Source organism: Topomyia yanbarensis, chromosome 1 (genome assembly GCF_030247195.1).
Source record: "Topomyia yanbarensis strain Yona2022 chromosome 1, ASM3024719v1, whole genome shotgun sequence".
In the NCBI taxonomy this organism is placed as follows: Eukaryota; Metazoa; Arthropoda; class Insecta; order Diptera; family Culicidae; genus Topomyia; species Topomyia yanbarensis.
Window position 1 is genome coordinate 26811460 of NC_080670.1, and position 25306 is coordinate 26836765.

At 36.8% G+C, this 25306-nt stretch overlaps 2 protein-coding genes across 14 annotated transcripts in view; both read left to right on the plus strand.

Moving 5' to 3' along the window:
- LOC131677148 (cubilin) overlaps nucleotides 1-25306 on the plus strand; it is a 237919-nt gene that overhangs the window by 119104 nt on the left and 93509 nt on the right. The gene's annotated exons all lie outside the window — the stretch shown is intronic.
- Nucleotides 4754-25306, plus strand: part of LOC131677150 (uncharacterized) — a 60417-nt gene continuing 39864 nt past the window's right edge. Inside the window, exon 1 of the mRNA XM_058956815.1 lies at nucleotides 4754-5667. The gene's annotated coding sequence lies outside the window, so the exon portion shown is untranslated. The remainder of the gene's footprint in view (nucleotides 5668-25306) is intronic.

Sequence of the window (25306 nt, forward strand, 5' to 3'; positions counted from 1 at the left end):
TGGTCCTTCTCCATATTTTGTCAATTTCGTTGTTTTGTCTCTTTCGTTATTTTGTCGCCTATAACATGTTGTTCTTTTCGGCATTTCGTTCTATAAGACATTTCACTCTTTTCGACATTTTGTTGATCATTTGTCTTTCTTTTGACACTGTTCTTTTCAACCTTTTATACTTTTCGTCATTTTGTTTTTGTCGACCTTTACTGCTTTTCTATACTTTGTTTTGTTGTCATTTCATCCCTTACGCCCTTATTGCGCTTTCGACATTTTGTTATTTTCGGCAGGATGGTTTTTTCGACCCTTTATTTTGTGATTGACGGACGTTCTATCTCTCTTACGATATTATGTTATGTACGACATTTCGCACCTTCTGACATTTTAACTTATTCAACTTTTTGTTCCTTTCGACATATTTTACGTTTTGTGCTTTTCGACATTTTTGCCTTTCGACATATAGTCCTTCTCTAGCTGAGTAGCGATACATGTCTGCCAAGGTATGAGACAATCCAGAGGGTCCCACCAAACCGGGAAATATTTTCCGATTCCGATCAGAGCTGAAATTTTTCGATAAAGGAGTCAGTTAGAAGACTAAACTGACAATTGTTTGTTGAGTTCTGTCAGATTCGATCGGATTGTGTTCTTTTTAAACAAAATTGTTAAGGTTTCAAAAACCAACTTCTGGACTCCACAAGGTAAATTTAAAGTCATCTAAGATGGGATGCAAATGAATGAAAAAAAAAAACGAATATATAAATCAGTTTTCGGACCTTTTCATACTGCTTTACTTTGCAACAATATCTAAGGAGAATTAAAACCATTTTGTGCAACTCCAGTTTCGACTTCGCCTCATCAGTATCTGGCTACATAGATAGACGCTAAATCCGAAAGGGAGCACTACCTGTGATCACGAACAAACTACTAGTCACGAATGAGGAATTTTAATTGCTGATGCGCTCTTAATGCACTTTAAGAATGGGTTGCACTTTACTGTATTGCTATCTAGGGAGAAAATTTCATCTGTGTGACCAAGTCGTTCTGCTAGATACTGATGAGACGAGGCCGAAGCTAGCGTTAGTTGGAGCGGCGATTGCCAACCAAAAACTATTAAAATGCGCCTGGTCATTATCCAGGGTGTTTGTCGTTGCTGATATTTGTTTCTTCAGAAGCCCACCGTTTCAAGAGTAATTAAAAGTTTTTCGGAACTCCGTCCCATCAATAGTGGGTAGCAAATTTTACGACAGCGTTTAATTGAGCTGTAATTTAACGGAGGAACCTGAAACCGAGCGCAGGCAGAACATTTTTCCACTTTCCCGTAAAACTATAAACTGAAAGTGGCACCGGAAATCCTATTTTCCCATAACTTTCTCCTTAACAATAAACTAACCATAATCGGTTCGGTTTTCTCAGGCCGCCCTCCCGAGTTCATAAAGTATAACGGCAGGGGCCTGAACTGGAGCGAAGAGCCTATCAAACACAGAACACGCAAAATCCGTTCTAACGGAGGAAAGTTTGCAGGTCGTAACCCTCGGACGAATGCTTTTATCTTCTGTTCCGCCTGAGTGCAGATGCGTTGCCGTACTCAGCTAGGATACGTATTTATGATGCTACATATAAATTCCAGCTGACCGTGTTTACCCGGAGCAAGCGGGAGAGAGCGAGAGCCCGCAAGTGTGTTGTCCACCAGGAGAAAAGTGTGCCACGCGGTTCCGATGGTAGGACAGCGGCGTGGTACCATGGATGCTGCGAAACTCCCTGGCAGAACACACGGATGACAGTTGGAACCTTGAATCGAGCAGAGCCGCCGTGCTTTCTTGTGAGAGCGAGAGCGAGTAAGAGTGATCGGTTATTGGTACTCGCGCTCTCTGCGCGAGTTACAGGTGAGTTCCCGAGATAGAAAGAGAATTGTGCATGAGAAGGGCTCGTCACAGACTCTGAAGTAGTGTTCTGTTTCTTTTTGCGGTCAGTGTATGGGCTCGTTGCAGGCAGGAGAAGTTATTATCAAACGAACGTGGAATTTTGGAACATTCGAGTTTTGGATGAAGACGAATGCACAATGTTTTAAAACGTCTTTTTCGTACTAAAAATAATAGCGTCTAAACCGTTCACTTTGAAAGGGGTCTGGGTCAATTGGCATAAAGTCAGTTGCCATAAGGTCTTTTGGCATAATGGTCATTTGGCATAATTTTGAGCATTGATCACACTGCAGCTCATTTGGCATAACGGACATTTGGCATAATTTTGAGAATTGATAACACTGAAGGTCATTTGGCATAATGGACATTTGACATATTGGACATTTGGCATATTATAGGTAATTTGCCATTTTTTCAACTACAGGGAAAACACATAACTTAAAACTGTTCGAGAAGGCAGGTAATTCGGCATAATTGTAGGCCGTGCTACTGCTGAAGGTCTTTCCGTACAAATATTTTTATGTTAAAGAAAACAATAATTTAGCATAACGGTCTTTTGGCATATGTATATGTAGTGATAAAGTTATTGATTACCAGGATTTTTGAGTATATCTTTTCTTGTATGTATTATGTATTTTGATTGTATGTTGACAATAACGTTCATCGTTGGATGGAAAGTTAGTTATACAGTTGTAAGCAGCTGACATGTTGATAACATGTTGGAGCATAACGGCAACTACCTAAATATTCAAATGATTTTAAATGAGTTGGTTTACCAATAGTACTAAAATTGAACTTGAACCCAAATTAATTAGATTCTTCTTCTTTACCAATTAATAAAACAACATTTACAACTAATGTGGCTACGCCAAATCGCTTAAAGTCGCTGTCGCTCCGTCGGACTTAAACTAAATTATAGCCTCTATGTTTGAGTAATCCGGGCAAACGAGTGGATCACAGGTTTGCTTGCAAGGGGCCGCCGCTTCCGACGACGGGTCGGCGGCCACCTCGTCCAGCAGATCCTTGGTCTCGGTTATGCGGCAAAGCCGCATTGCAATGACTTCGCCCCAAGTGCTAGAGCAGTGTAACAACCGACGCTTGAATATATGTAAGTTCATTCAATAAATCATCGTTTAAAAAACATGACGAGATCCACAAATGATAAAGTAAATAATTCGAAAGAACAGCTCATGATATAAAGCAGAATAATTTTAATTATTGTAACATTGTATGGAAAACCAAAACTCATTGACGATCATAATAATAATAGCCAAAACAAAACCTACGTCGGGTGGATCGCAGTTCTACACTATACTTTACTAAAACGTATGTCATAGCAAAGAATCCATAATTGCAAGAATAAACAAGCACAAAAATTTCAGAAATGAAACTCAAAAGAACTGCTCATATTTAAAAGAAGGCAACATCAGTTATAAAATGTTAAAGATTCACTCGAAATTTAATCAATATTAGGTAATAGATTACACATTATTATTATTATTGCTTAGTACAGCTTTAACTTTATGGGTCATTCACCTGATAGACTACACATTCGTATGTTATGCCAAATGACTTTCAGTGAGATCACTTAGCAAAAATATGTCAAATGTCCGTTATGCCAAATGTCCATTATGCCAAACGTCCGTTATGCCAAATGACCTTCGGTGTGATCAATTATCAAAATTATGCCAAATGACCATTAAGCCAAATAACCGTTATGCCAAATGACCAGTATGCCAAATGTCCGTTATGCCAAATGACCGTTATGCCAAATGTCCATTATGCCAAATGACCTTCAGTGTGATCAATTCTCCAAATTATGCCAAATGACCATTATGCCAAATAACCGTTATGCCAAATGTCCATTATGCCAAATGACCTTATGCCAAATGACTTTATTCCAAATGACCCGCTCCCCTTTGAAAGTATAGTTTGTTCGGAGAAGTTCGTGCCTTTATAATTGCGAATCTATAGAAATATACCGTTCAGTGATCAATTCACCGCGATAGGCGATATACCAAATTCATTTTCCAAACTAATTAATTATGTCTTCAGCAAAGTTGTAGCAAATGTCACTAGCAAAAGAAATTGCTGAAGACACCATACATCTAAATTTAATAGTTTTCAAGCTATGGAAAATTTTATGTGGAGGACCCCTTAAAAGAATTTTTTTCGTTGCTTGCCATTCTTCAAAGTTCTTATAATCCTCCACAAAGTATTGAAACACGTATTTTTGCAAAATAAAGTAACTTTCTGTCTGTTGAATTTTTAAAGATATTCCAGATTTTGCGATATTTTTAGAGTTATTTCCACCTTAAATAACTCGTTAAAAGCAGTCTTGTGCATTTTTTACAATGAAAAGTTGAGATGTGGAATAAAATGTATTCTCCAAGAAATTCCACTCTACTTCCTAATAAAGAGCTAAACACGTTTGTTTACAAATGTCTCCTTGAATCTTTTTTAAACAGTTCTGTTTTTACTCATTCCGAGATCCAACACGCCGCTCACCTCCCCTATACGAAAGAGAACGCCAGCCAGCAGCAGCGAAATGCGCCAGCCAGATATAAACAAAACAACAGCTCCTCGTTCACCCATTCAGCCTGTTTTCCCCCCGAGGAGGTTTTTCCAGCCATACTTGCCGAGTCACATGGTTTTCCAGCCCCGCCTGACACTCTCTTTCTCTCACGTTCTCAAACACTCCAACGGACACTCTTGCTCTCGCTCTCCTCATGTTTTCCTCAAACATTGAAGCGCGCCGTGAGTTACTGTACCCCCGGACCGAAGATTTCCACTCATCACCAAGGATCACCGTAGGCGGGCGGGATCAGCCTGCAGTTGTTCTGTTCAACGCCACTCTCGCGAGCGTTCAGTCGATTTTCGTCGGCCGAGCTGAAAACGTTGTTCTTCTAACTTACACCCTTACGCTCTGTAGCAAACAAAAAACCAATCAATCAATCAGTCAGTCAATAACAACAACAACAACAACAAAGTTTATTAAAACCAGCAGTCCGGGAAAAACAAAAATCACGCAACAGTATTTTCGCAGCCTGCCTCGTTCGCCTGTCTGTTTTTTTCCTGAACGCGCGTGGAAAAGAGGAAAAAGAAACAAAAACAAATCCAGCCTTTCCGCCCTCTGTTTGACTCGCTCTGTCTCTCTCCCGCGCTTCCATCTGACTGACCGCTTCCCGAATTCCGAGTGCTCTAAGGTGCGGTCAGCGCAAAAGTGTACGACGACAACAAACGGTCTGCCAGTTAGTTAGTAGTGGAAAACATTCCGCAGATACCGAACTGCGCGGCCAGGAAAAGTGCACTCGAAGTAAAATTACTGAACACAGCCTTGAGAGCTTAGCTGGAAAAGAGATACACCTAGTGGTCTGGTGCTAGTTCCGTGACGCTGCTTCTGCTGCACGTGGGTTAAGTGTAAGGGTGGCCTGTCGCTTGCTGCGTCTCGTTCAATTCAGAGCCCTGCGGGTGCTGGAAAAGCAGATTTGAAGGTCGAGAAGTGTGGGGTAGTGTTGTGTGTGAAATTTCCACAAGTGGAAAAAAGTGTGGTCTTACTTGTAACGAGTTCGTAGCTTGAATGCGTGTGTTCCAGTAAACCAGTAATTGTTTATGGTCATTAAAGTCGGAAAAAAGAACGCACCAGGTAGGGGTTCCTGAGGGGATTTTACGCCGGAGAGTACACAAATTCCATCAAAAACAGGAACTACGATTTGGCGAAGCGCAGTCAAAACCGATCTCGGCACCAAAGCTTTCCGTATGTATGGGGTTCATTGTGTACAGCACGACAATTTTTATTTGGATCAAAGCGACCTGCGGTTGTGTTGTGGAATTTATTGATGGGATACAGAGAGGCTATCAATTTTCCGATTTTGAGTGAACCTTAATTAATTATTTTGTTTTTAAAACTTACTACATTTCGAATCGAACACAATACTAAACTGAAGCCAAACAAACATATGTTAATTGCCGTACAATGCTGTAAAATACGTAGCCGAAAGTTATCTCTTCGAATATTTTTTTTTTTGGAGTTTATCTACTTTATGCAGGATATTTTTACTGGAAACAATTAGTATTTCCAAACTGCCAACTGTCTAAGTAGAGAAAATGGGAGCTCGAATGGTCATTTGACCGAACAACGATGATTTGATCGAACAACGGTCATTTGACCGAACAACAGTCGTTCGACCGAACAACGGTGATTTGCCCGAACAAAGGTGATTTGACCGAACAACGGTGATTTGACCGAACAACGGTCATTTGCCCGAACAACGGTCATTTGCCTAAACAACGGTCATTTGCTCGAACAACAGTCATTGGACCGAACGACGGCCATTTGCCCGAACAACGGTCATTTGACCGAACAACGGTCATTTGACCGAACAACGGCCATTTGCTCGAATAACGGTCATTTGCCCGAACATCGGTCATTTGACCGAACAACGGTCATTTGACCGAACAACGGTCATTTGACCGAACAACGGTTATTTGCCCAAACAACGGTCATTTGACAGAATAACAGTCATTTGACCGAACAACGGTCATTTGACCAAACAACGGTCATTTGAACAAACAACGGTCATTTGACCAAACAACGGTCATTTGACCAAACAACGGTCATTTGACCAAACAACGGTCATTTGACCAAACAACGGTCATTTGACCAAACAACGGTCATTTGACCGAACAACGGTCAATTGAGCGAACAACGGTCAACTGAACGAACAACGTTTATTTGCCCTAACAACCATCATTTGACCGAACAATGGTAATTTGACCAAACAACGGTCATTTGACCGAACAGTCATTTGACCGAACAATGGTTATTTGACCAGGTCATTTGACCGAAGAACGGTCATTTGAACAAACAACGGTCATTTGACCGAACAACGGTCAATTGAGCGACCAACGTTCATTTGCCCAAACAACGATCATTTGCCCGAACAACGGTCATTTGCCCGAACAACGGTCATTTGCCTAAACAACGGTCATTTGCCTAAACAACGGTCATTTGCTCGAACAACAGTCATTTGACCGAACAACGGCCATTTGCCCGAACAACGGTCATTTGACCGAACAACGGTCATTTGTCCGAACAACGATGATTTGACCGAAAAACGGAGATTTGACCAAAGAACGGTGATTTGACCGAACAACGATCATTTGACCTAACAACGGTGATTTGACCGAACAACGGTGATTTTACCGAACAACGGTCATTTGACCTTTCTTCATGGTTTATCTTTTGTTTTCTTTACTTTATTTTATTCTCTATAAGCTTCTTTTCTGTTTGTTCATTTTTTTCTTTTCTATTCTTTTCTTTTGTTCCTTTCTTGAAAATCGCTTTCATTTTATTCGTGTTTACTTCGTTTCATTTTCTGCTTTGCTGTTTCTTTACTATTACTAGGCTTTTTTCATTATGTCAATTTTTTATGTTCTTCCTTTTGTTATTTCTTCTTCTTTTATTCTTTAATTTAATTTTTAACAACTAGTTATTTTATTACAATTTTTCTTGGCGTTTTTTTGTATTTTTACATTTCTTCTCTTTCTTCTGTTTTCCTAATTTTTTCTAACTCCTTTACATTTGTTTGTTTCCTTCATTTTTATTATGTTTACTTTTATATTCTTTTGTTTGTTCCTTTTATATCTTCACTTTGATTTCACTGTTTTTTTCATTCCTTTTTTACAACTTGAGTACCTTTCATAACTTTTATCACCCTTTTTTGCTTCTTGTGCTTCGCTTTCATCATGTTTTTTCTTCAAATTTTATTTTATTTTCACTCTATCCCTGTTTTCTATCTCGTTTGTTTATATTTCCTTTGTTTCTTTATTCCCATTTTGATCCTGCAGTGTGCACTTTACTTTTTATCTATTCATGATTTTCTTTTCTTTTTTGCTGTGGTTTACTTTTTTTCTCTGGTCCTTTCGTACTTCTTATTTTTTTTAAATTTCTTCATTTATTTCTTTTAGCATTGTGCCCTTTTTCCGTTTTATTCCTCTGCATTTTCTCATTTTTTTGCTCCTTTTCGTTTTATCTATCATCTATTTGTTTTCCGTGAGCTCCTCGCAATATTCTTTCCTAGCTTTTTTAATTATTGTTTATTAATTTTCTTAATTTGGCCTATTTTTTTGTTTGGCCTCTTTACACACTTCTTCGTGGCTTGTTTCGATTCTGAATATTTGAACCTTAAGGTTATTTGCATTTTGTTCGGTGTAGAAAAATTAATGTGCGGGATTGAGAATCGAACCTAGGTGAGTTCTTAGTAATTTGTAGTGGTTTGTACTTTGACTTGATTTATTTGTAGTGATCATTAAATTGTTTTTCATTTCATTTTTAATTTGTTAAATTTCTATTTTTCGCTCTATACTCTTTTTCCCCTTTCTGATTATTGGTAGAATTTTATCTTTTATTGAAATTTTTCCTATTGCTTTTACAGTGAAGACCCGACTTCATCAGCAACCGATTTAATCAGCCCCCGATTTTATCAGCTTCATATGAAAATTGATAGTTGGTAGTTTGATGGCGCTCTAGCAGACGAACCAAGATGAATTCGTGTAAATCCTTTCTTGAACATTTGTTTCTTATCTTAGATTCGAAATACGCAAAAAATATGTTTTTTATTTAGCGCCGTCAGACTCCCTTAAGGGAAGTTTATGCTAAATAATCAGGAAAGGGTATGAGGCTATATCTAGGGCCAAAAGCAAGAGCTTCGATTTCTTAAAAAGAAAGAAAAATATACGTCTCGATTTTATCAATGTCCCCGTTTTATCAGTCTAAAATTCACCAAGGGGCTGATAAAAATGGGTCTTCACTGTATTATTATTCCCCCCTTTCTCTGTTTCTCCATTTTAGCGCTTTTCTTTATATATTTTTACTTCCTTGTTTTGTTTCTCTGCACTATTCTGTTTCTTTTTTTCGTTTTGCTCTCTTCTATTTTTCCTTTTTCTTTAACTTTTTAATTTATATGTTTACTCTTTACTCTGTCTTCGTTCACATTATTCAGTTTTCTTTTCTATTTCAAGGTTTGCCTTGTACCTTTTTCATTCTTTATTTGTTTTCTTTTGTTTTCTATACAAATTGAACCTCTTTTCTTCCTTTTTATTTTACTTTCTTCATTTTAATTTTCTTTTGTTCAATCACTCTTTCTACTCTTTTCGCAATTGTATTTTGTTCACCTTCCTCTTGTTCTAATTTTTTATGCATTTACGTATTTTTCTTTCGTAATTTTTGTGTCTTTTCGAATCCGTATTTGATTTCTCTCCATTTTTTCTTAATTTTTGTGCCCCTCTTTTTTCACTTGTTTTTTTCATTTTTATTTAAATTATACTTAATTTTTCAGTTGCTCTCTTTATTTCGTTCTCTTCGATTTTTCTTTCGTCTCCTATTTTCTGATTTCTCATATTTCCGTCGTCTTGTTAGTTATTCATTTTTCTTCATTTACCTACTTATTGTTTCTTCCCTCTTTTCAATTTTTTTCTTCGCACTTTTTTCGTTCCCTTTTGTTTCCTTTTTAATTTTCATCTTAATATTTTTTGTTTAATCCTAATTTAATTGTTCATTTTTATTATTTTTGTTATCGTATTTTTTTATTTTTTACTCTTCCTCTGATTTTCTCTCTCAATCTTCCGTTTTTCATATTTATTTTTTTTATTTTCTTTTTTCTAAACTTAAGCTTTTTTATTTTCCTTTTTGTATTTGTTGTTTCAGATTATATCGTGTTTTTTAGTATTCATCTATAATTTTCTTTCTTTTTTCGTGTTATTTCATCAGTTTTTCCTATTTGTCCACAATTTCTATTATTTCGTTTGCTTTTTATTTATTTTCACTTTGTTTTGAATTCATGTTCCTTGCTGTTGGATTTGTTTTTCATTTTTTCCTTCTCTTTCCTTTGCTATTTTGGTTTTTATGAAGTTTGAATATTCATTTCTTTTCTTTTATTTGTGAGCAAAAACGAGTAGTATTAGGTAAAAAGCTGCACAGACCCGGAAAAATGCTAGTTTTTGGAGATCTGTATTTTTTCTCTTCTTCTTTCTTTTCCTATACTTTCCTTTTACCTTTCCTAAATGTTGGTACATTCACATTTTTTTCATTGCATTTTTCTTCCTTTCCCTATCCCTATTTTACATCACTCCATTGTTTTTAATTTTTGTGTCTCTCTTCATTTATTTGTTCTATTCTTTAATTTTTCGTAAATTTACAGATTCTCTTTTTCTCGTATTTTGGAATTTTTCATTTTTCTATTATTTTATTTTTCTCTTGTCTTCTTTCTCTTTATTCCGGTTTACCTTTTTTATCTCTTCTCTTAATTTCTTTTTTCCTTTTTATACTTTAACTTTGTTGTACTTTCTTTTCAACTCCGCTTTTAATATTTCTCTTTAGCGTCATAATTATATTATTTATTGTTGTCTCTTTTCTTAATTTAATTCATATAATTTTTCCCCTTTTTTCGTACTTCATGTTTCAAATTTCATCTTGTTCATTTTTTCTTTTATGTTCAATTTTCTTCTCCTCTGCTTACATTCTTTTTCTTTTATCTTTTTAATACATCAGTTTTTTATCAATTTTTCCACGTTTTTCATTATTTCGTTTTACTTTAATTCCTTACCGTGTTTTGGTGTTAATTCTTCCATTCACTTTCTTTTGTATTCATGTTCCTTTTCCTTATTTTTTTCATTTTGCTCAATTTCCTAGTGTTTCTCTTTATCCGGGTTTGTTTTTTACTATTTTGCTGAGGCCTATCCACTCATTTTTAGTGATAAGCGAAAATAATGTGATAGTTAGGTGAAAAGTAGTCTAAAAACGGTACAACGCTAATTTCTGGACATCGGTTCGGTGGATCAGAATATTTCGGAATCGTCTAGCCAACCGAAAACATTTGGTTATTAAATTCTATGTAATTGTTTCTTTAACCTGTCAATCAATAATAATTCACATCATTGATTTATTAGTACAAATTTAAGGTTACCGTTCAATTAAGTTTAGCACATGTTTATGATTCAAAGAGCACATATCTACCATGAAAAGTAATGATTTGAAATTGCCTAAAATTTGATTTTAATTTCTATTATCCTAGCCTAGAAATCAACCGCCCTCTCAGAGCTGCGGTAGATACCGATATGAGGTCACGTAATCGAAAAATCGAAAGCCCAACGTATTAAAACATGCAACCGCCTCAGAATGACAGGGTGATCACCATATTCAAATTTCTCAACCTCAAACGGCTCACAACCGTGACGATTGAGATTTCTAACTGAAATAAAAGAAAACAAAATCTAGTAGTCTGGTGGCGGTTTTCCAACCAATTGGCCCTATCCCACACACAGGCCAGCAACGGTCACTTTGATCCAAACGAATCCAAACTTCCAGTGTCCAGCAGCGAAAGGAGCAAATACAGGGAGCAGCAGTGAAGTAAGGGGGAGAAACACTCAAAAATGCGTCGTCGGACCGCTCTTTATGAACCATATGCTGGCAGATGTTTATGTTGGCTGATGGTTGTGGATGGTAGACCTGGTGAAAAAATATTTCTCCTGAATAAGGGCTTTGACTAAGGTTTCATTCCAATCGTTTCGATTAATTTTTTCGATCTATTTTTTTCCTTTTCTACTTAAGACAGACGAGACGGTAAATGTCACCCACTAACTGCCGAAGGTCAATTACAGCGGGCCTTGATTCTGAATGTGATATTCATTGTACGGTTCAGATATGTACGGGCGTAGGAACTTTACGGGTGTATCATCGCGAAAGGCTCGAACGTTTGCACGTTAACGTGTTCGATCGCGCGTGCGTTTGTATTTAGCGTGTATGTAACCTCGGGAGATTAAATTCTATTCCGTGACGTGTGTCTATTCGCATATTCGCATTTGTTTTTGGTTGACTGGGCGGACCGTGAATCTGAAACTTAATTTTTGTTTTTAGTGTATGGTACAGAAGCGAGAAGAGAGTCAGTTTCCCCATATCACTAGAGTCATGTCGCCATGAAACGTGTTGTCCGGTGAATATGAGCGTCATTTTTTATTGGTTCAACTGAATTCATTAGTCTGGGCTGCTAGGCTCGAGAGTAAATATTTCCGGACGTGACGAATGAACGTTCGCGCGAGTGGTGGGTTAATGCTTGAGACCACGTTTGTAAATTTATAAGTTCTAAAACGGGGTGTTTTATGTTGCCAAGATCGCGTTCGTAAACATGCATGGATGGTTGCAATTGCATGTTCGCGTTTCTGGTCAGGTTTGTGTTATCGCGAAGGATACGAGCGCTTGTATGTTTGGAATGTGAGAGATTGTGAGTGGATATCTCATATTCACTCACAATCTCTCTCATTCCAAACATACAAACGCTCATGGGTTTCGCGATAAAACAACCCTTGCTACAAATGCGAACATGCAATTCCATTCAATTTTATAAGATTTTTTTAATATGCAATTTATCGTTGTAGTACTTAAAGTATAGTAATAAAAGGAAAATTACATGCCGAAACACTAAACAAAAAAGGCTATCGAGGCGTAATGCTATAACCACCTTAAAGCAATTGTCTGTCAAAGGTTCTTAAAAACTGATGTACAAATATGCTTGATGATGTTGCCATACCGTCAAACCCATCAACCAAGGGGAGGGGACTATCAAGTATCAATATTTCCAGGAATAGAATAAACAAACTTTTCCACTACCAGCCTCCATTGCTAGTGGAAAAGTTTTCCAGGGAAAAATTAAATCTACGAGCCAGGGGAAAACAAATTGGAAAAGTGTACTGCAACCAACACAGGCTCGTCGCAGAGGCAAGACGGAAATTGAAAATCGAACCGAACGTGTCGGAATCGATTCACCCCCGGGGACGAACTCATTCGGAGCTATTGATTTTAATGGTCACATCGGGGAACGAAAAAAAAGGGTCATGAAATGGGATTGTGATTACGTAACTGCGTTTCCAAAATAAATCTTTGTTGAGGAAGATGGATGGGAAGTCAAGTTTTGATGTTATTTATTTTAAAATGATTGACGATGACTGAAAGAGGAAATCAAAATGTGTGAACTTTTATTGAGTTTATTGCTACGGTAACTCGTCACAGTACACGAAAACTCTCTCTTTTTCTCTCTCTCGCATCAGACGGTTTCCATAGTTCTTCCTTTGATGGTCTCAATAATGTAATCATACAACTGAATAATATGGGAGATGATCAAAATAGAAGCAGCAAATGCGTCATTCTTTCCTTCATGAGCTGTTCTTCAAGACATATAGTTTCTTTTTGGACAGGAACCAATCTAAGTTAATGTGCATTATTCATACCTTAATACAAATGAGATTGATTTCGTTTTGTTTTATTTATTTTGTTATATTTAGAGCTAGGTTTTATTCAAAACCTCTCTCCAGCTACCTGAAAACCTCCTCATCTTTTTTACCAACAGATTAAACAATAATTTCGAATCTATCTTAGTTATGTGCAATTTATCACTTGTACGTTGAGAAATTTGTATTTTAATTTTTCTTCTTGTACTTGTTTAAAACCGGTAAAACGTTAACTTTTGAATATTAGTTTATTTTTCCTTCTATATGTCCCTTTTTCTTTATCTGATTTTTGGCACATTTACATATTTTTCTTTTATTGTAATTTTCCCACTATTCCCTTGTTGCTTTTATTTTACGTCTCTCTATTCTTCTTAATTTTTGTACCTCTTATTCTATTCTTAATCTTTTTTTCATTTTTCAGTACACCCAACAGTGGTTTTTTTTCGCCAAAGTCGTGCCATCTATTAATTACGCCTACATCGTTAGATCGTTCGATTAATTACGTCTAAATCGTTAGATCGGAGGAATTTGTGACCATTGCAAGCCCTTTCATATTGTGTCATTATTTTGACGATTAATCTCTTTAAAAGTGAGAGATATATACCAACTTTCTTGCAAGTGCATATATCAAAATTATGGCTTTAGCAAAGTTGTAGAGCAAGCTTTTGCCAACAACTTTGCTGAAGACACAAAGTCTTCATTATTAATATCTTCAACATTATTGCTGGTTGCTTGTGGATGAACCTTTTAAAGCAAATTCATTACTATAACTTTTAAAATATCATTCCGACAAGTTCGGTATGTTCTGTGAAAAGGTTTCAAAATGGACAACTTTCTATATTACGACAACGGCTTTGGCGGCGTTCGTCTTTGGTTGTTAGCGGGGAACCGGCTGAGTTTGCGTCAATAGTTTTTTTGGATTATTTATCAAAAATTGCTAGGTCTGTCATTTGCTGCTCAGATTTTCGTGATTAATCCTACTATAAGTAAGATTTTTCAACAAATTTTTTTTTGGTGAAAAATGAGCTGACGTCTTTGGAAGATATGTGGAGATTGCTTTCATGAATATTTTTTTCTGAATACATGAAGTCTCTTCTTGTAATGCTTAAGAAGTTGTAGCTCGTTATATTTGGATGACCCCACATTTTTTTTAATTTTTTTTTTTTAAATTATCGTTCCTACGGGTTCTATATATTCAACGAAGTTATTTCAATCGTCAAAATACACAATTCTTATTAACGCATAATATTTCATATCTCGAGTATTTTCGAAGATATTGAACATTTTTTATAAAACAATAGTTTTTTTCAAATCATCTGTAACTCTACTGGAGACAACGAGAGACAGCGTTTTATAGTGTTGGTGTAGTATTTCTAATTGCAGCTAAAGTTGGCTGCCCGTTCAAAAGTTATTATTTTTAAAACTTTAACAAATTTTACAAATAATTACCCAATAACTTCTAAGTCGCTAGAGATAGACTGATGATCTCTTCTAGAAAGATATGTATCATGACAAGACGAACAACTTTTCTAAAAGATGCTAAAGCTTCATCTACAATATTTAAGAAGTTATGCTGCAAAAACGGTTTTAAGGGGTCATTCACAAACAACGGTCTATATCTTCGAGTGTACTATAAATAGAGATATTTAGTCTTCAGTATAGATGTTCACAAAGACAAGTTCTTTAACATTTTTGAAGACTTCATGCTATTTTTCATACTTTGAAAATTTTTTTGGCAAATATCTCACTTCAAGGGGAATTAATCACTATAACAATATCATCAAAATGAAGGTTTTGGATCGTCATAAAACATCCTAAAAGACATCATTGCTGTACGCTTTACTAATTTCGCGTTAATAATTTTTCGCACGCTTTCGGCGAAAAAAACCACTGTGCACCCCTCTGGTATATAAGGATAAAATAGGGTCGCTACATGCCCCCTTACCTACAGAGCTTGACGATGCCTGGAAGAGATGCATCATCATCAAAAGGCAGAAGGGATTCTGAAAATTCCGAAAACATTTCTGACATGATGAATTATCTTTTCTAACACTTCTTTTAATCTTTTTGTTTCATTTGGGTATTTTTTCTTAATTTTTGTTATTTCTCTTTCCACATTAAAATACTTCGATTCAACGCACTCAAATCAACTACGAGATGAAATTGCACACGTTTGTTCTGTGGAGATGCAATCGTAACCTTCTAGGCAGATTGTTAATAGTTCCCATGTGAACTTAAAAGTTGGCATATTTTCTTGAAAGTTTGACCACTTAGCATAATTTTGCTGAATTTTATTTGAGCATCTTAAGTAAAAATACCCTTTATATTAAACTTTTGCCAACAGGGCGTGACGTTTCGTACATCTTAAAGGTACAATATTGTTGGCCGGCAGTGGAATTCATGTTTCGGCCAGCCGATGGAATTGTTTCCCAGGTTAAGAACGAAAGCGGAAAGAGGAAAACCAACCAAGTCGCTTTATGAATATTTTAATTATTTTCTACTGGCCGAACGCTACAGCGCGCATTCTCGCCAGTAGTTTTATCGTGCTGGCTTTCTCCGTTGCCCTGGAGATATCGAAGGCGAAAGTGGCAACTGGATAGGTATAGGGGAAAATGTGTTGTACTTACTTCGTTCGTAAGGTTGCCTACATCATAATTACGGTAAGTGGATCTAGTCGTCCTGGGCGCGGGTCGAAATTGATGTTTATTAGCTATTGAGAGAACGAGGTCGCCTAATGGCACCGTGCTAGGGTCGGTTTCGGCATGATTCTCAGCTGGTGGTGGGTGGCTGACATTGATAAGGAAATCTTGAGGTGATGGAGAAAGAATCATGCTTTTTTAGACTAGTGTGTTGAAACAATTTATTCGTAAAGGTGCCAAAGTCCAAAGGAAGTTTTTATGTAGCGATTAATTTCACTTGCAAAGTCATAACTAAAATATATCAAATAACCACTTCAGCAAATCGTTAAAAGAAAATAATGGCTAAATTTGTAAAAGTGCAGCTATTTCATTTGTTTTATGCTTTTAAATCGTCCCGACATTATCACGACGGCTCTTGCACAGGACAAATCACTAAAAACCAGTCCAGGAAAATTCGGCATTCTCAGAAGCGCAAAAAAAACTTCTTTGAAAACTATCTTTAATTAAAATTCATAAATTTCGAACGAGCTTCAGCTCACACAACCCCACTCTGAACTCCGATTTAGGATAAGCTTTTTACTTTCTCTCGGCAATTTCACTCACCCTACCGTTTTTTCGAGGAGCCGCGGAACTTCTAAATTTGTTTGATACAACCCCTCAAGCTTCCACTCTCCCACCTTCGACTATTCGCCGAAACAATTCCATGTGCGCCGTAAATAAAAAGTTAAGTTTCCTTGACGTGGCAAAAAAAAGTTTTTCCTTACTCGGGAACAATTTGGGTACGCAAATTTTTTGTGAGTGTGAGTTTGCAAAATAGACGGGAAAAAAATCAAACGGCTCAACTAGTACCGTACCATCGCAAGTCTACCAGCCTTAGTCCCGTCGCGAAATCAACATAAATTCAGGCGGCACCCCGATTGCGACGGTGACAGCCCGAAAAAGATTTATTAATTCAATTCAATCCATTCAGGAGGAATGGCTTCTAAGACGCACTTCCTTCGACGGAGTCACCTTTCCGGTTGGGTGATTGCTTTTCTTAGGCCATAGTCGGTATGGATCAACTCTTTAAGTTCCGACCAAATAGTTGTGTGCAGGGCTGTAGAGAGAAATTATGGGCCCAGGAAGAGGGGGGGGGGGGCATAAAGGCCCCCTTCCATCATGGTAGATTTTTCGAATACACAAAGGTCAAGCTCAAAATTTATTGCAAAAAAATGCTATTATGTATACTGTCGTCATTCGCATAATTGCCCTATCTTCTATGGGTTTCCCTATATACACACGTAAAAAAATTGTCCCAAAATTGTTTCAATGGTTATTTGACTAAATAATGGTCATTTGACCGAAAAATAGTCATTTGACCGAATAATGGTCATTTGCCCGAATAATGATAATTTGACCGAAAAATGGTCATTTGACCGAATAATGGTTATTTAACCGAATATTTGTCATTTTACCGAATAATTGTCATTTGATCGAATAATGGTCATTTGACCGAAAAATGGTCATTTGACTGAAAAATGGTCATTTGACCGAAAACTGGTCGTTTGACCGAAAACTGGTCATTTGACCGAATAATGGTCATTTGACCGAAAAATGGACATATGACCGAAAAATATTCATTCGACCGAATAATGGCCATTTGACTGAATAATGGTCATTTGACCGATCATTGGTAATTTGTTCAAATAATGGCCATTTGACCGAATAATGGTCATTTACCGAATAATAATCATTTGCCCGAATAATGATAATTTGACCGAATAATGGTCATTTGACCGAATAATGGTTATTTAACCGAATATTTGTCATTTGACCGAATAATTGTCATTTGATCGAATAATTGTCATTTGATCGAATAATGGTCATTTGACCGAATGATGGTCATTTGACCGAATAATGGTCATTTGACCGAAAAATGATCCAATGACCGAAAAATAGTAATTTGACCGAATAATGGTCATTTGATCGAATAATGGTCATTTGACCGAAAAATAGTCATTTACCGAATAATGGTCATTTGAACGAATAATGGTCATTTGACCGAATAATGGTCATTTGACCGAATAATGGTCATTTGACCGAATAATGGTCGTTTGACCGAAAAATGGACATATGACCGAAAAATAATCATTTGACCGAATAATGGTCATTTGATCGAATAATGGTCATTTGACCGAAAAATGGTCATTTGACCGAAAAATTGTCATTTGACCGAAAAATAGTAATTTGACCGAATAATGGTCATTTACCGAATAATGGTCATTTGACCAAATGATGGTCATTTGACCGAATAATGGTCATTTGGGAGAATAATGGTCATTTGACCGAATAATGGTCATATGACCGAAAAATAGTCATTTGACCGAATAATGGTCATTTGATCGAATAATGGTCATTTGACCGAATAACGGTCATTTTACCGAATAATAATCATTTGCCCGAATAATGATAATTTGACCGAATAATGGTCATTTGACCGAATAATGGTTATTTAACCGAATATTTGTCATTTGACCGAATAATTGTCATTTGATCGAATAATTGTCATTTGATCGAATAATGGTCATTTGATCGAATAATGGTCATTTGATCGAATAATGGTCATTTGACCGAAAAATAGTAATTTGACCGAATAATGGTCATTTGATCGAATAATGGTCATTTGACCGAATAATGGTTATTTAACCGAATATTTGTCATTTGACCGAATAATTGTCATTTGATCGAATAATTGTCATTTGATCGAATAATGGTCATTTGATCGAATAATGGTCATTTGATCGAATAATGGTCATTTGACCGAAAAATAGTAATTTGACCGAATAATGGTCATTTGATCGAATAATGGTCATTTGACCGAAAAATAGTCATTTACCGAATAATGGTCATTTGACCGAATAATGGTCATTTGACCGAATAATGGTCATTTGACCGAATAATGGTCATTTGACCGAATAATGGTCATTTGACCGAATAATGGTCATTTGACCGAATAATGGTCATTTGACCGAATAATGGTCATTTGACCGAATAATGGTCATTTGACCGAAAAATGGACATATGACCGAAAAATAATCATTTGACCGAATAATGGTCATTTGATCGAATAATGGTCATTTGACCGAAAAATGGTCATTTGACCGAAAAATAGTAATTTGACCGAATAATGGTCATTTACCGAATAATGGTCATTTGACCAAATGATGGCCATTTGACCGAATAATGGTCATTTGGGAGAATAATGGTCATTTGACCGGAAAATGGTCATTTGACCGAAAAATCATAAAAAAATCCAGAATACATCATTGCTGTACGTTTTACCGTTTTCACGTGAATAATTTTTTGCATGTTTTTGTCAAAAAAACCACTGTGCAATAATGATGAAAATGACCATGCAAATCGAAGAAGCTTCGACGAATTTGATGGGATCACTTTTTTGACAGCACCCTGATATAGCGATGTGAACTGTTACGCATCTTTACAAATGGCAAGAGTAGCTTTCTTATATTTTTCATCAGTAGTTGTACCAGAAGTGATGTAAGGAGCGCTAATTTTACCACATCTGAAAATCGCTTGCCAGATCAGAAATGACCATGATTAAAGTGAATTTTTTTCGAGCATTTTAATATAGTTGACAAATAAGGGTTTTTGTCACTACGAAAATGTGAACCTGGTTGCTTCAAGCCACCCCAGCGAACTGAATGCATCTCCGTTCAGAATATCTATCATAATTGTATCATTCCGCTTTGATCGCGTCTTCCAATATATTCAACCGGGTCAGTATTTCTCGAACTGCTTGGATGCACTGTCAAGATGATCAAAAGCAAGCGGACCATCTCAACCGCACACACACAGACTACCAGTCCCAAATGGGACAACTTTCACAATAGATTTTCACCAAGAAGCAGCCACTAGGCAGTGAAATCATATTCAAAATTTATGAGACATCATTAAATGACTCTACCCGATTGGGTCGGACTGGTTCGGAAAAACTTTCCCCTTTCCCTACCATTCATCACAACCGGCATCGTCGTGGTCCGTTCTGTTGTCAGGAGCTTTTTGGGTTTTGGGAAGTAGACATAATCAACCATGCCCCAGCGAAGTTTGTTGGATGAAAAACAACACCAGCGACTGAGTGGGTTCAAGTCTGCATGTGAATGTGATATATATATATATATATATATATATATATATATATATATATATATATATATATATATATATATATATATATATATATATATATATATATATATATATATATATATATATATATATATATATATATATATATATATATATATATATATATATATATATATATATATATATATATATATATATATATATATATATATATATATATATATATATATATATATAAATATATACATATATATATATATATATATATATATATATATATATATATATATATATATATATATATATATATATATATATATATATATATATATATATATATATATATATATATATAGGGAGTAGAACGGTTCGTGACATTCCGGAGGTCCCATTATTCAAATGGTTCCACGTACGAATTCAATCACAATTCGAGATGATAAATAGCAGATAGCAATTGAGGTATTTCCGATATAAATAAAGGGTAAACGGGGGTAAAAACAACCATCGTCTAGCAACGCTGGGTTCGCTATTCGGATTCGGAATTCTGATCTCATTTTGTTGAGATCAACAGCATTTGGAGCATTGCAGCATTGTAATATTTAATTACGAATTTGTTGAATTTTAAGGTTGTTGAGCAGCATTACGAACAATCATTGCATCCTTGTGGAAAACAAAAAAGAACGCCTAGAGTATGACAATATCGATAGACCAAACGTTGATAAATTACTAAAACCTAGTGGAACATTCAGTTTAAATTCCTCAATGTCATTTGGATCCCAGTAATCCACGAGCTGAACATCCCACCGAAGCAAATGCACCCAGTAACAGCTCATCGAACCGCGAATGCGTGCATACTAGATTCCCTTTCAATGTAGGACTCGAACGTTTCGGAATTAAAATTGATTTTCCGTCAATAAATCTCCATTGCCTTACGGAAGCCGGAACCCGAGCGCCGGTAATAAAAAAAATATCAATGTAATCCAGTTCTATCTATTTCATCCTCTCGGCTGGTCACACGCCTCCACTGACTGGCGGCGAACGAAATCCCAGTTGGAACATAATCATCGTTTGAACCTAGCATCGAACCTCTCGCTCTGTCAGCACCAGTATCGGGCTAGTTATTGACCCGTTAAAGGAGCGACGGTTAACGGGAAATATTTGTTGTTGGTGGAAGGGGGGAGGAGGGGGGGGGTACTCGTCCTATATATGTATGAGCACGTAAAAGTGCTCAGTCGCATCACGAACAGAGAAGATGGAAAAAAAAGTTACCGTAAAGCGATTGTGTTTTCAGGAGCTTCCCGGATAAGGTTCGGCAGCAGAGTGTGGGACTCTGGCCTGAGAGTCAGATTCGGAACGTGATCACTTGTGTGTCGACGGTTGTTTGCGTAAGTCGTTACGTACATATATACCGCAGCTACATACGTACGAATAGACCGGCGAGTACATTCTTAGTGGGGAGTTAAAGCTATTTGGAATATTAGTTTTATTTCTGCGGGAAAATTGATTTTCAAGTAATTCGATCTTCTCGTTCGAGTAAGGTTCGCAGGGTGCTGCTTTCTGTTTCAAATCTCAGTCAGTCGAATCCCACGTGCTATTCCTGGTTTTTGTTATGACGCGGGAAACAAGATGAAGATTTAATATATAATAAAGCCAGATTTTATTATATCTTTATGACCCAGCCCGGATTGGCCTCGCAGGGGGTGCAGCAATTTCGAAAGAAATGGGAGCGACTAGCTAGTTGATTAGTAGCATTTTGAATAACCGAGAGTAGAGTAACGATTGGCGCGTGTAAAGTTTTTCTTCTTCTTACGCGAATGAGAAGTATTTGTTTTGATTACAACGAATTAAAATTAACCGTCTGGATTTCCTTCCACGAGATCGGCCTGCGATAAAACACCATTCGATGGTAGGAAGGACGACCACTTTGTTTTTAATATGAAGAGCTGGCTTTTTGGTCACGGGTTTCATACGACAATATCTATATTTCGTCTAATACCAACGTTTCGAAGGTCTACGCCTTCATCTTCAGGGCCTTCTGTGTAAGTTTTCAGCAAATCGTAGAAAATTACCGTTTAAAATTGAAATTCAAATCAAATCAAATTTCTGATCTTGCAGTGTAGATTTGCGTTCTGTGTTTCCTGTTTAAATGTCCAAAATAACTTGACTAAGATAATACTGTTACCGTTGTAAGTAATTTGTGTAAAATGTGAATATTGGATGTTTTTTGTAATGATTGTCAAATATTGTAGTTTTCCCCTGAAGATGAAGGCGTAGACGTTGGTATTAGACGAAATATAGATATTGTCGTATGAAACCCGTGACCAAAAATCCATCTCTTCATATTATAAAACACTATGTCTGGTCCATTCTCACCATTTCGGTAATAAGCAGTTCAAAGATGGAGAATAATGATAATTTGACTAAATAATGGTAATTTGATCGACTAATGGTCATTTGATCGAACAATGGTCACTTGACCGAATGGTAATTTGGCCGAACGATCATTTGACCGAATAATGGTCATTTGGCCGAATAATGGTTATCTGACAGAATAATGGTCATTTGGCCGAATAATGGTCACATGACTGAATAATTGCCATTTGACCGAATAATGGTCATTTTATCGAATAATGGTCACTTGACCGAATGGGAATTTGGCCGAACGATCATTCGACCGAATAATGGTCATTTGACCGAATGATTGTCATTTGACCGAATAATGGTTATTTGACCGAATAATGGTCATTTGATCGAATAATGGTTATTTGACCGAATAATGGTCATTTGGCCGAATAATGATCACTTGACTGAACAATGGCCATTTCACCGAATAATGGTAATTTGACTGAACGATCATTTGACCGAATAATGGTCATTTGACCGAATAATGGTCATTTTGTCGAGTATTGGTTATTTTATCGAATAATGGTTATTTGGCCGAATAATTGTCACTTGACTGAATAATGGCCATTTCACCGAATAATGGTCAATTGGTCGAATAATGGTCACTTAACTGAATAATGGCCATTTTACCGAATAATGGTCATTTAACCGAATGGTAATTTGGCCGAACGATCATTTAACCGAATAATGGTCATTTGATCGAATAACGGTCACTTGACCGAAAAGTACTTTGGCCGAACGATCATATGACCGAATAATGGTCATTTGACCGAATAGTGGTCATTTGATCGAATAATGGTCATTTGACCGAATAATGGTCATTCGACCGAATCATAATCATTTGGCCGAATAATGGTCACTTGACTGAATAATGGCTGAAACGACGGCAGAGAAGGATGTACTTTCGACGAGGGGGATAATGACCGAGCTAGTCCGTGGCCCCTCTGACGATCTTGTTTCGTACCAGTTGCTGAGCGTTGATCCTCGCTGGGCTCCTCCTACTGCCGTTGTTGCTTCCTGTTTTTCACTTTAGGGAATTTTCTCTTATTGGTGAGGACTTAAACTTTAGAACTTGATTTATTCAAAAAATATTTACAAACGTTATCTTAAAGCTACATGTTGCACGCGCGATTCGTATATCGCTACGGGAAAATTTGTCCCTTTTAGTCCTTAAGTTTTTCCCTCGTAGATTTGCTATGGCCTTAGAAGGGGGCAATTTCTATTTGTTTACTTATATATTTGACCCTGCTTCTTCAAGACTGACGTATTTAACCACAATATGGATTCTTACTATTCAATCCTGGTTCAGTCCGTGAAGGGCTCACAAAGTATGCGGTTACATTTGTACCGCTTTCTAAGATTTTATTACTATCCTAACCGCAGAGAAAGTGAGAAGGAAAAACCAAAGCTAGCTGGTCGGACTGCATAGTGCATGCTTAGGTAAACTAGTTGAGGGAGTTTGGTAAGTAGACAGAGTGATCCCTTTTTCTGTGTTCTTTTCATTGCATTTTCGGGATTTTAAGATCAACATCAACCTTCTCTACGCGATGCAGCGATGAATTTCTTACACAAGGCTGGCAATGAATAACAAACTCGTTTGCGCGGAAACAATGGCCATTTCACCGAATAATGCTCATTTTACCGAATAATGATCATTTTACCGAATAATGGTCACTTGACCAAACGATAATTTGGCCGAACGATCATTCGACCGAACAATGGTCATTTGACCGAATACTGGTCACTGGACCGAATAATGGTCATTTGACCGAATAATGGTCATTTGATCGAAAAATGTCCATTTGACCGAATGATCATTTGACTGAATAATGGTCATTTGATTGAATAACGGTCACTTGACCGAATGGTAATTTGGCCGAACGATCATTCAACCGAATAATGGTCATTTGACCGAATAATGGTCATTCGACCGAATAATGGTCATTTGACCGAACAATGGTCACTGGACCGAATAATGGTCATTTGACCGAATAATGGTCATTTGATCGAATAATGGTCATTTGACCGAATAATGGTCATTTGATTGAATAACGGTCACTTGACCGAATGGTAATTTGACCGAACGATCATTCGACCGAATAATGGTCATTTGACCGAACAACGGTCACTGGACCGAATAATGGTCATTTAACCGAGTAATGGTCATTTGACCGAATAATGATCATTTGACCGAATAATGTTCATTTGATCGAATAACGGTCACTTGATCGAATAGTACTTTGGCCGAATAATGGTCACTTGCCCGAATAATGGTCATTTGATCGAATAATGGTCACTTGACCGAATGGTAATTTGGCCGAACGATCATTCGACCGAATAATGGTCATTTGACCATTTGACCGAATAATGGTCACTGGACCGAATAATGGTCATTTGGCCGAATAATGGTCATTTGACCGAATAATGGTCATTTGACCGAATAATGGTCATTTGACCGAATAATGGTCATTTGACCAAATAATGGTCATTTGACCAAATAATGGTCATTTGACCGAATAATGGTCATTTGACCCAATAATGGCCATTTCACCTAATAATGATCATTTGGTCGAATAATGGTCACTTGACTGAATAATAACCATTTCACCGAATAATGGCCATTTGACCGAATGGTAATTTGGCCGAACGATCATTTGACCGAATAATGGTCATTTGACCGAATAATGGTCATTTGACCGAATAATCGTCATTTGACCGAACAATGGTTATTTGACTGAATAATGGTCACTGGACCGAATAGTGGTCACTGGACCGAATAATGGTCACTGGACCGAATAGTGGTCACTGGACCGAATAGTGGTCATTTGACCGAATAGTGGTCATTTGACCGAATAATGGTCATTTGACCGAATAATGGTCATTTGACCGAAAAATTATCACATGACCGAATGGTAATTTGACCGA